Source organism: Oryx dammah, unplaced genomic scaffold (genome assembly GCF_014754425.2).
Source record: "Oryx dammah isolate SB20612 unplaced genomic scaffold, SCBI_Odam_1.1 HiC_scaffold_21, whole genome shotgun sequence".
Taxonomy (NCBI): domain Eukaryota; kingdom Metazoa; phylum Chordata; class Mammalia; order Artiodactyla; family Bovidae; genus Oryx; species Oryx dammah.
In genome coordinates, this window is record NW_024070205.1 from 31394893 (window position 1) to 31405531 (window position 10639).

Genomic DNA, 10639 nt, shown 5'->3' on the forward strand with positions numbered 1-10639 from the left:
ACCACATTCTCTCAGTGTCACCCTGGTTTAACCTCCTAAGGTGCTCTTGGGCTCTTGCTGCTGACACATTCAGCTTTTCCCTCACTACGTTCCTGCCCCTAGTCTATGTGAGTGGTACTTCCAGCCGCCTAGCAGCCACTCAGGCTTGACCCCGAGGCCCTTACTGCCTGAGCCCCTCAGTGAATGTTTCTGGTCTCCCTTCTCCTCTTGCCTTGGCAGCCAGAATGGCCGTTGATCCATGGTGACCTGCCCCTCTGCTAATGCTCTTCAGCTCTTCCTCACCGCTTCTAGGATGAAGACCAACAGTCCTAATTGACCTGCATGGCCCAGCACAGTGCCTGGCTCAGTGGCTACTCAATGAGTGTTGGTTGAATAAGTGCACAGGAAGCCCTGTGAGGTTGCCCACTGCTGCCCCCATCTGGATCCATCTAGCCCTGCTGTCCCCCCTCCCGCTCTGCTGTGCACCCCACTCCCCTGTGTGCCCCTACCCTGCACGCTCTGTTCTTTCTACCTGGACAAGTTTCTCCCCAGCCCCCACCCATTGTGTTCAGCAAATTCATTCCTTAAACCTCAACTCAGATTCAGTTTCTTGGTTGGGGGACATTACTAAATGTTCCCCCTCAAACCCCCAAATTAAGTCTGCCAATCTTTTTTTTTTTTTTGTCATGCCGTGTGGGCATGTGGGATCTTAGTTCCCTGACCAGGGATTGAACCTGTGCCCTTTACTTTGGGAGCTTGGTGTCTTAACCATTGGAAGTCAGCCTGCCAATTGTTTTTTAGCATCATGCACTCTTGCTCCAGGACACTGCCAGCTGGCTCCGCCCTCTCTCTTGGAGCACCACATGGCACACTCCTGCACTTGCTCACTCCATGTGTCTGCTGAGCTCCCCTCGTGGCCGGCACCAAGCTGGGCCTGGTGTGGCAGTGGTGGTGAGCTCATATGGAGCCTGCCTTTTAGTGTTTTGGCCCTGCAGGGGGTTGGGCACTGGTGGAGTCCTCACACAAGGACCCATCAGTCTGTGTTGGAGCAAGAGGCCACAGGGAGAAGCCACACAGGGGCAGCAGCTGGGATGTCAGACCCACACGGGGTTGGGTAAGACTCCTTGGAGAGTGGGAGTGGATCAAGAGTCACCTCTTCCCCCAGGACCCAAGCCCTTTTCATGTTCCCCAGGATGAATCACACAGGAGCCCCCCGCCTGGGCAGAGGGTCACCCTTACTGAGGCTCTGCCCTGGTGGAGGAGCCGTGCTTGGACTCTCTGCTCTCCCCCACCTCCCCAGCTGCCATGTCAGGATGTAATCCATCCTGGAGGGCGCACAGAGAACACGGAACCAAAATCATGTCTTGGAGCATCCTTCTGGGTTCCTCGGTGCCCTTGGTGTCTCTTTTTCTTGCTCAACAGCTGTACCCCCTGCCCTTTCAGGGTTAGGAGCCCTGAGAGGGGTGTCTCATGATGGCAGGATGCTGGTCCTCGTTGGTGGTTGGTCCCCCAGGTGGATCGCAAGCTCCCTGAAGGCAGGGACTGTGTCCTGCTCACAGCGATGTCCTACGACCCTGGCCCGTGGCTGGGACATGCTGGCAGGGACTCGGGAAGCACTGGGCAAAAGATGGATGGTGGTGATGACATATCAGAAGAAGCTGAGGATGGAAGATTCCGAGGAAACTTTGTCTTCTCAATGAAGACACAGTCTCACTGCTGAAACATCTGTGTGTCCACAGCTCAGTGTCTGCATTTTATGAACACCACAGGGCAGGCGAGAAATCAGAAGAGAATTTTCCACTGATTAGCAGTCCGTCGGTTCATTATCTGAGGCCACCCCTAATCTGGAGTGTGTCTAGTTACTCCCAGCAGATGCTGGCCTATATGATGAGGGGTTGTCTCTGATACCCTGACCCTTTGTATATAAAAGAAAGATGAAAAAAAGCTCTCAGTAGGTCATGGAGCAGCAAGAACTCTCATTCGTTCCTGGAGGGATTGAAGCACAGTGCAGCCACTGGAAAACAGTTGGGCAGGTTCCAACAAACCCAGACAGTGTCTTAGCATCCGACCCAGCAACCATGCTCCTTGGTAGTTAACCAAAGGAGCTGAAAGCTTGTGTCCACACTCAGCCTGCACACGATGTTTATGTCAGTTTTATTCACAATTGCTAAAACCTGGAAGCAACCAAGATGTCCTTCAGGAGACAATAGAGTATTATTTACTGTTTAAAAAGAAATGCGCTCCCAAGCCTTGAAAAGACAAGGAGGACCCTTAAATGCATTTTACCAAGTGAAAGGAGCCAATCTGAAAAGGCTGCATACTGTGTGGTTCCAACAATATAACATTCTGGAAAAGGCAAAACTATGGAGACAGTGAAAAGATGAGTGGTTGCCAGGGGCTTGGGGAGGGGACAGATGAGTAGGCAGAGCATAGAGTATTTTTAGGGCTCTGAAAATACTCTGTACAATATCATCACGATGGCTGCGTGTCATGAAAAAAAAAGTGAAAAATGTTAGTTGCTCAGTCATGTCTGACTCTTTGTGACCCTATGGATTTTGTGACCTGCAGGCTCCGCTGTCCATGGGATTCTCCAGGCTAGAACACTGAGTGGGTCACCATTTCCTTCTCCAGGGGATCTTTTTGACTCAGGGATTGAATCCACATTTCCTGCTTTGCAAGCGGATTCTTTACCATCTGAGCCACCAGGGAAGCCCGTATCATTATGAAAGTGGAAGTGGCTCAGTCGTGTCTGACTCTATGACCCCATGAACTCTGTAGCCCGTCAGGCTCCTCTGTCCATGGAAGTCTCCAGGCCAGAATACTGGAGTGGCTTGCCGTTCCCTTCTCCAGAGGATTTTCCCAACCCAGGGATTGAACCCAGGTCTCCCGCATTGCAGGCGGATTTTTTTTAATCGTCTGAGACACCAGGAAGCCCAAGAATACTGGAGTGGGTAACCTGTCTGTTTCCAGGGGATCTTTCTGACCCAGGGATCGAATCCTCGTCTCCTGCGTTGCAGGCTGATTCTTTACCAGCTGAGCCACGAGGGAACCCCGTTATCATAAACTTGCCAAAATCTGTAGAGTGTATAGCACCGAGAGTGAGGCCTAATGTAAACTGTAGACTTTGGGTGATAATGGCATGTCAGCCTAGGTTCATGTATTGTGAAAAATGCATCCCTCAGGTGGGGAAGCTGATGGTGGGAGGTACGTGGAAAATCTCTGTGCATTCCCTGCAATTTTTCCGTGAGCCTAAAAATTCTCTCTTAAAACCCCATGAAGCAAAAAAAAAAAAAATGTGATAAATTTCAGCAGTGATTAGAAAAAAGAAAAATCTCACAGCCTCATTTTTAATGTTTTGATTGACCTGAAAGACAGTTTCCTTAGTAGCTCACCTCACCTGCCTGACTCACAATCACAGCGCTACAGCTGTGCAGCCGTCTAATTCCTTGAACGAGTCAATCACACGCAAATTTGCCAAGGTCCTACCAGGCACCAAGCATCTTCAGAGCATGAACATTGACAAGGAGGTGCAGGCTCAGAGCCCTGCAGGGCTCACAGGAGGTGCACATATCCTCCTGTGAGCAGAGCAAGTGCCAACAAGTTCCAAAGGGCCACTAGTGGTGTGCAGAAAACAGTCTCTGTGGAGGGAGGATGGTCAGGGAAGGCTTTCTGGAGGAGGTGATGCTGGATGCAAAAAGCCGACTCATTGGAAAAGACCCTGATGCTGGGAAAGACTTGAGGGCAGGAGGGGAAGGGGATGACAGAGGATGAGATAGTTGGATGGCATCACTGACTCAATGGACATGAGTTTGAGCAAACTCCTGGAGATGGTGAAGGACAGGGAAGCCTGGCGTGCTGCACTCCACAGGGTTGCAAAGAGTCAGACATGACTGAGTGACTGAACAACAATCTGTGGGTGTGGGAGCCCAGGGCTGCCTATACAAGGTCTTGCTGGTTAAATATCAGTGCAGCTTCCATCAGCTGCTTTGCAGGCTAATCAAACAGTCTGTGACATTAAAGCCTTTGAGAATAATAGGTCATTTTCTGCTTCAAATCCCCTACAAACTACCGGGAAGAGGGGTCAATGGTGGGTCTATTACACAAGTTCACATTTCAGCAAATACAGGATCCACGGAGAGACCTGTGTGAGGGCGCCCTCCCCCAGCTCACGGCTGTTCCCCACTTCTCTTTGCCTCCCTGACAGGAAACTTGGAGGCGTCCTTATTCAGAATTTCTTGATCTTGTTTTTCCTTGTTCACTTGGCTTTCCATGCTGGGCTTCTGTCTTTTATCTTCAATTAATCATGTGTGTGTTCTAAAAAAAAAATCTAACTGTGCTTCTGTTTTTACTGCTAGCAACTCTGAATCGTCTTAGGAAGTAGTCAGGATGTAAATGTATATGAGGAAAAATCCTCCTGATGCTTCCAGTTGCATCGACATCAAATAGCTAGAAATTCACCAGGATCAGCCAGGGCTGGTCCCCGGAGGTCTTCCGATTGCACTGTAACTGCCATCAGTATCTGTTCGTTTCATTCATCCAACATTTACAGAGCTCTGTGTGTGTACAGCACTTCATCGCCGTAAGAAATACTGTGTCCACATCACACAGCTCGGCTAACAGCTATAAGTTAGGGGGTGGCTCCCGTGAAGCTTGGGGGCTTGGGATCTCGGGAAACCGCAGACGTTCACTGGAAGCCAGGGCAGAGGTACCACCAGGCTGGTGCTTTGAGAACCGCCGTGATCCACATTTGCCTTGACAACACATGGAGCACACTCCCCGAGGGTATTAACGGAACCACAATCCAAGTGGGACATTTAGGACTGTGTCCTGGCTTGGAAGTTCTGGTTGGCTGTGTTGGGACAAAGCTGTTCGCTGGGCACAGGCATCACAGTGATTGTGTCCTTTGAGTAAAAACCCAGGGATTTGCAGAGCCTAGAAAAGGCTAAATTTCCAGTGAGACAGAGAAAGTGCTGTTTTATGAGGATCTTTGGGCCAGCAGAAAGAACGACACAGAGGAGAAAAGGTCTATTCTGAGAGCTCCAGGTCCTCGGGCCAGGGTGGGGGTAGTGGACCTTGGCTCATGGTCACATTAAGGGGGATGCTCAGGCCAGGAGGGAAAGTGTGAATTCGTCTCTTGCTGCAGATTTACTCCTGCCTTTTGCTCCCAGGTGTCTTCCATTGCCCTCTCAGCTCCTTTGGCTAAACAAACGTCAGTGACACATTAGGGACAGCTGCCAAAGGTGTGAATTTGCATCATTAGCTCAGTGCATTCTCCTTCCTCGGCTGTGTGGTTGTGTGTGAGCAGAGCATGGGGTTAATACGCTTGTAAGGTGCTGAGTTCTGGGCATTGCCTGCATCCCAGCCTGAGCATCACAGGACCCTGCATTCCCGACGTGATATGGGGAAGGCTACCAGGAGAGGCTGGTGGTGACTGCGGTTCTCACTGACATCACATTCTGGTTGGACATGGAGTCAGTTAGCACTGGGAACAGTTGACCTCAAGTCTAGGTCTCAAGGGGCTAAACTTTATTGGAGTCCAGATCCACCAAGTTCCACCTGGGCTGCAGAGAGGTTTCAAGGTGCTGCCCCCGCCCCTGCTGTTGGGAAAGGTGATGAAGGCCCTCTGAGGGGCAGCAGGGAGATGGGAGTGCCCGCCTGGGGTGGGGTGGGGGGACCCGGGACTGCAGTTTGTGAAGCCTTCCTCCCAGATGCCCTCAGCCTCTAGAAAGACTTGAGAACCATGAATATGCAGGTTTGCTCTCAGTGATGTGGGTGGGGCAGGGAGATTTTGCTCCAGCAGCTTGGAAACAAGACAAGGTCTCTGGGACCTCGTCTGTTTTCCTGGCCCAGTAGCTGGTGGCCAGACTCAGAGAGGGAGAAAATTACTTGATAGGGGAGGGGGTTAATTCACAGAAACATAACCTGCATGAGTCTGCAGGGGTCCTAAGGGATGCCAAAAGGGCCCCCATCCCACACTGATGAGCGGGGTCTTCCCTGATCCATGGGCAGAGGGAGTACAGTGACACGTGGCCGCCCTGCCTGCACCAGCTGGCTCCTGTGCCCTCAGGAATCCCCATGTCCTTGAAGGGCATCTGCCTCCTGGCATCCCCGCCCGCACTGGCGTCCCCATCATGCTGCTTCCTAAGCATCCAGAGCAGATTCAGTCCCTGCATTCGGAGGCAGCTCAGTGCCGGGTAAGTGTTACCGTGCGCAGATTGAAGTGGTGCAGCCAGGGTTACCTGTGGCTCCTGCTCAGCAGCTAGCAGGTGTGAGCTGATGTTGTGGACATAACCTTGCTTCTCAGGGGTGCCTCGGCCACGGCTGGCTGGCTGCCTGGTTCTCTGCAGTCTCACCTGTCTCACCCAGGCGTGGGCTCCCCTCCTGCCTCGAGCCAACCCTCTTTTCAGTCTGGGCGCAAAGCGGGAGGGGGAACCTGCTTTGTTGTCTGGTCTCCAAACACGTCTCAGTTTGTGGGGTGCTGGCTCGTGGACAGGGAGCAGCTCAGAAGGTTTGTGCTTTATTGAGTCTTTTATGACTGAATCATCTGGAAGTCTGGGAACATTTCAAGCTAATGCAGTTGGCATGAGCTTAGAGGTGAAAAGGTGGGGATGATCTTTTCTGTTGGAGTTGCCAGTCCCAGGATTGCTGACTTCCATATTCCAGAAGGCAGATCTGTATCAGATCCGGGTTGGGACAGAAACTCATCTCTGTCCTCCCTTACACACACACACGCACATGCACACACATGCATGCACGCACGCGCACACATGCACACAAACACACAGGCATGTTCTGGAGAGTTCAGTGTGTGTGCATGATCAGTTGTGTCTGACTCTACCCAGCCAGGCTCTTCTATCTGTGGGATTTCCCAGGCAAGAACACTGGAATAGGTTGCCATGCTCTTTTCCAGGAGATCTCCCCGACCCAGGAATCGAACCCAAGTCTCTCCTGGCTCCTGCATTGGCAGATGGATTCTTCACCACTAGCGCCACCTGGGAAGCCAAAGTCAAAGGATGCAAGACCCCATTCAGTTGCAGGTTGGGGGCCCCCAGGACCACCCTGAGTTGCTGATTCCCAGAAGCAATCACAGAGCTCATGAGAGGTATGATCCTCAGGATTCGGTTTCATTTCTTCAGGGAAGAGATGCAGGTTGAGGTCAACCAAAGGAGGAGATGCCCAGGCGAGCCCTAGGGAAATGCCTGAGGAGGGTGCCTGCCCTGTGGAGTGCCCTCCTGCACCTCCATGCCCCATGCCCTTACTAGGTAGTCCTCCAGTCAACTGAGTTTTGATTTTTGATTGATGACTGAGTTCCCACATTATTGGCCTCAGTCTCCACTGATGCCCTTGACCCCCACCCTGAATCACGAGGTTGGTCCTTCTGGCCCAGCCAGCCCCACCCTGAGCCTTTCAGGTGAGCTGCTCCCCACCCTACATCTCATTGCGTGCTCAGTCGCTTCAGTCGTGTCCAACTCTTTACGACTTCATGGACTGTAGCCCACCAAGGTCTTCTGTCCATGGGGATTCTCCAGGCAAGAATACCGGAGTGGGTTGCCGTTTCCTTCTCCAGGGGATCTTCCCAACCCAGGGATTGATCCGGAGTCTCTTATGTCTCCTGCATTGGCAGATGGGTTCTTTACCATTAGCGCAACCTGGGAAGCCTGTTATTGGCCCCCAGGAAAGCAAAGACACTCCTATCAGGCAAGATATCTTAGAAGTGATTGCCTGGAAGTAGGGGACAAAAGCCAGATTAAATTCATTAACACACACAGGCAGAGCTGGGTGGGGAGGGGGAAATAAAATGTTGCTCTGTGGGTCTGCAACTCCTTCTTTCATAGGCTGGTTGGAAATTTCTTATCTATTTTTTTCCTGATTTCTGTTGAATTCCCTGGAACGAATGCCTATTGTCTGTATGTACCTGATTACAAAAGAAAAGGTTTTATAGAACATTTTTCCTCTCAGGAAGAAAAAGAGGCACCCTACCCATTTCTCAGTGAGAGATAAATGTTCTTTTGAATAATTTTTAATTTACTAACTTTTTTTTTTTATGCCATTGCTTCAAGGATGCAATCTTCCAGCAGCGGGGCTCACAGATAACGATGTTTTAATATTTGTGCTGCTGCAGAGGGTGCCCAGCAATGGCCACGGCGTGATTTGTAAGGCAACTCCTGTCATCTTGCCGAAACCACGGAAATGGGACCCCAGGCTGCCTGGTACAGCCTTGTCCCTCCCCACAGCCACCACCAGAGCAAGGCTCCTTTCTCTGGCCCGACTCAGAATGACCCCAGCTCCTCATCCAGACCAGAGGCCAGCCTCCGCTGTCTGCTGAGAAGTTAATTATCCATATCCCCAAAGAGATGTTGTCTGCTCTTCATTTTCTGCCTGGAATTTTAAAAAATAACGTATTTTCAGGTCAGTAAAGTTTTGCTGATTTCCTGCATGGCAGCTCCTGAGTCGGCAGTTGTTCTGCATCACCCACAGGGCAGAGCTGTGTCCTAACAGTGATCTTTTCCGATTGAGTTTCTCAGCGATTGGTTCTTAAACTTTTCTGCCAGGTTGCTCAGTGTCAGGTACCTCTGATTCTTGGAAATAGCGTCTAAGGCCCCGTGGTCCAGGTCGGGGGGTGCCCGTCTACCTCTCAAGCCTTCCCACCTCGGCTGCGTTTGTGCCATGGACACTTCTCTGTGTGGTCAGTGTGCAGCATCACACCCGAGGCTGGGGCTGGGGTGCTGAGTCAGGCAGGGAGGCTGCGTCTTGGCCTCAGATCCTGGGGAGTCTCATGGGGATGGCAGGGATACAGAGGTGAAGGCGTCAGAGGGGCTGGGTGCCCCAGCTCTGCAGACATGGTCCCCCCAACTTCTGACCAGCAAGAGAGCTTCAACTTTGCAGAGAATAGGGTGTCCACCTGGAACGGCAGCTGACACGGGCTGGGTGGGATATGCCGGACAGGAGCACAGGCCCTACCAGGTGCCCTGTAACAATTGAGTGAATAACCAAGTTGTGTGACATCGGGGGCGTTCCGGCACCTGAGCTCCATGCTGATAGGATGGGTCTGGTGAGGCTCCTAAGTTTTCTGAGCGTGTCTGCAGGTGCCTAGACAGCTCTAAGCCTCTTCTGAGGGTTCCCTCCCCGTCTTCTCACGCCCTCCATGAGACAGCTTCTCTCCAGGCCCCATTTACACCTGGAAACAGGCCCAGAGGTGGGGTGTGACTTGCCCAAGACCACAGAGCACGGAGGGCCTAGGGCAGGATCTGGGCCCGATGCCCCCGCTTCTCCACCCACTGGGGCTCTTCAGTGGTGGGACCTGTCCCCGGGGAGGGCTGGGTGCAGAGGGAGCATGGGGTGAGGGAGGGCAGGCCGCTTGGAGCAGCAGGGCCTCTACCCACCAGGTCTGGTGTCTCTGTGTCTCGTGTCCTCGACACCAGGGGGCAGGATGAGACAGGGAACGGAGGTGGAGGTGGTGGCTCCGGGCCGGCCCTGCTCTCAGGAGGGTGGTGGGTGCGGGCAGGCAAGTGGGGCAGAGAAAGTGGCTGTTTTTCTCACGACCTTCAGGCCCCTCTGGCAGGCTGGGTGCAGAGTGAGCAGCCCTACTTCTTTAGAAAGTGTGCATTTTCTGCCTCTCAGGCTCCCAACACCTTGGCGAACGCCAGGGAGTGAATTGAGAGAATTAAAAATGAATTAAAAAGAAGCGGCAGCTGCTTCCAGCATGGGGTTGTCAGGAGTGGAACTGGCCTGCCAGGCAGCGCCTGCAAGGACACCCGTGCCCCTACCTGCCCTCTGGTCTGGCAGTCACGTGGATCCCCTCGGGGTCCCCGCAGGTTCTGTGCCTCGTAGGGGTTTCTTGGTGAAGGAATGCTGATTCTGGAGTTCTGCCTCTAGCCTGGGGCTGGCTCAGCTCCCCTCCTTTGCTGGTCTTTTGTCTTCATATACTTTTAAAACATTGAAGTACAGTTGAAACTAACAATGTTGTGTTAGTTTCTGGTGTACAGCAAAGTGATTCAGTTATGCATACATATATCTATTCTTTTTTGGATTCTTTTCTCATATAGGTTATTAGAATATTCAGTTCCCTGTGCTATACAGTAGGTCCTTACTGTTTATCTATCTTATACATAATAGTGTGTTATGTATGATGCTAATTATACATAATGCTAATCCCAAGCTCCTAACTGATCAAATTCTTTTTTAGTTTAATTTAAAAATTTATTTTTATTGAATATAGTTGACTTATATTGTTTCCAGTATATAGCAAAGTGATTCAGCAATATGTATATATATATATAAAAGTATATATATATATATATAAAATATACTATCAATTCAGTTCAGTTCAGTCGCTCAGTTGTGTCCGACTCTTTGCGACCCCATGAATCGCAGCACGCCAGACCTCCCTGTCCATCACTATCTCCCGGAGTTCACTCAGACTCACGTCCATCGAGTCCGTGATGCCATCCAGCCATCTCATCCTGGGTCGTCCCCTTCTCCTCCTGCCCCCAATCCCTCCCAGCATCAAAGTCTTTTCCAATGAGTCAACTCTTCGCATGAAGTGGCCAAAGTACTGGACCTTCAGCTTTAGCATCATTCCTTCCAAAGAAATCCCAGGACTGATCTCCTTCAGAATGGACTGCAGGGAGATCCAACCAGTCCATTCTGAAGGAGATCA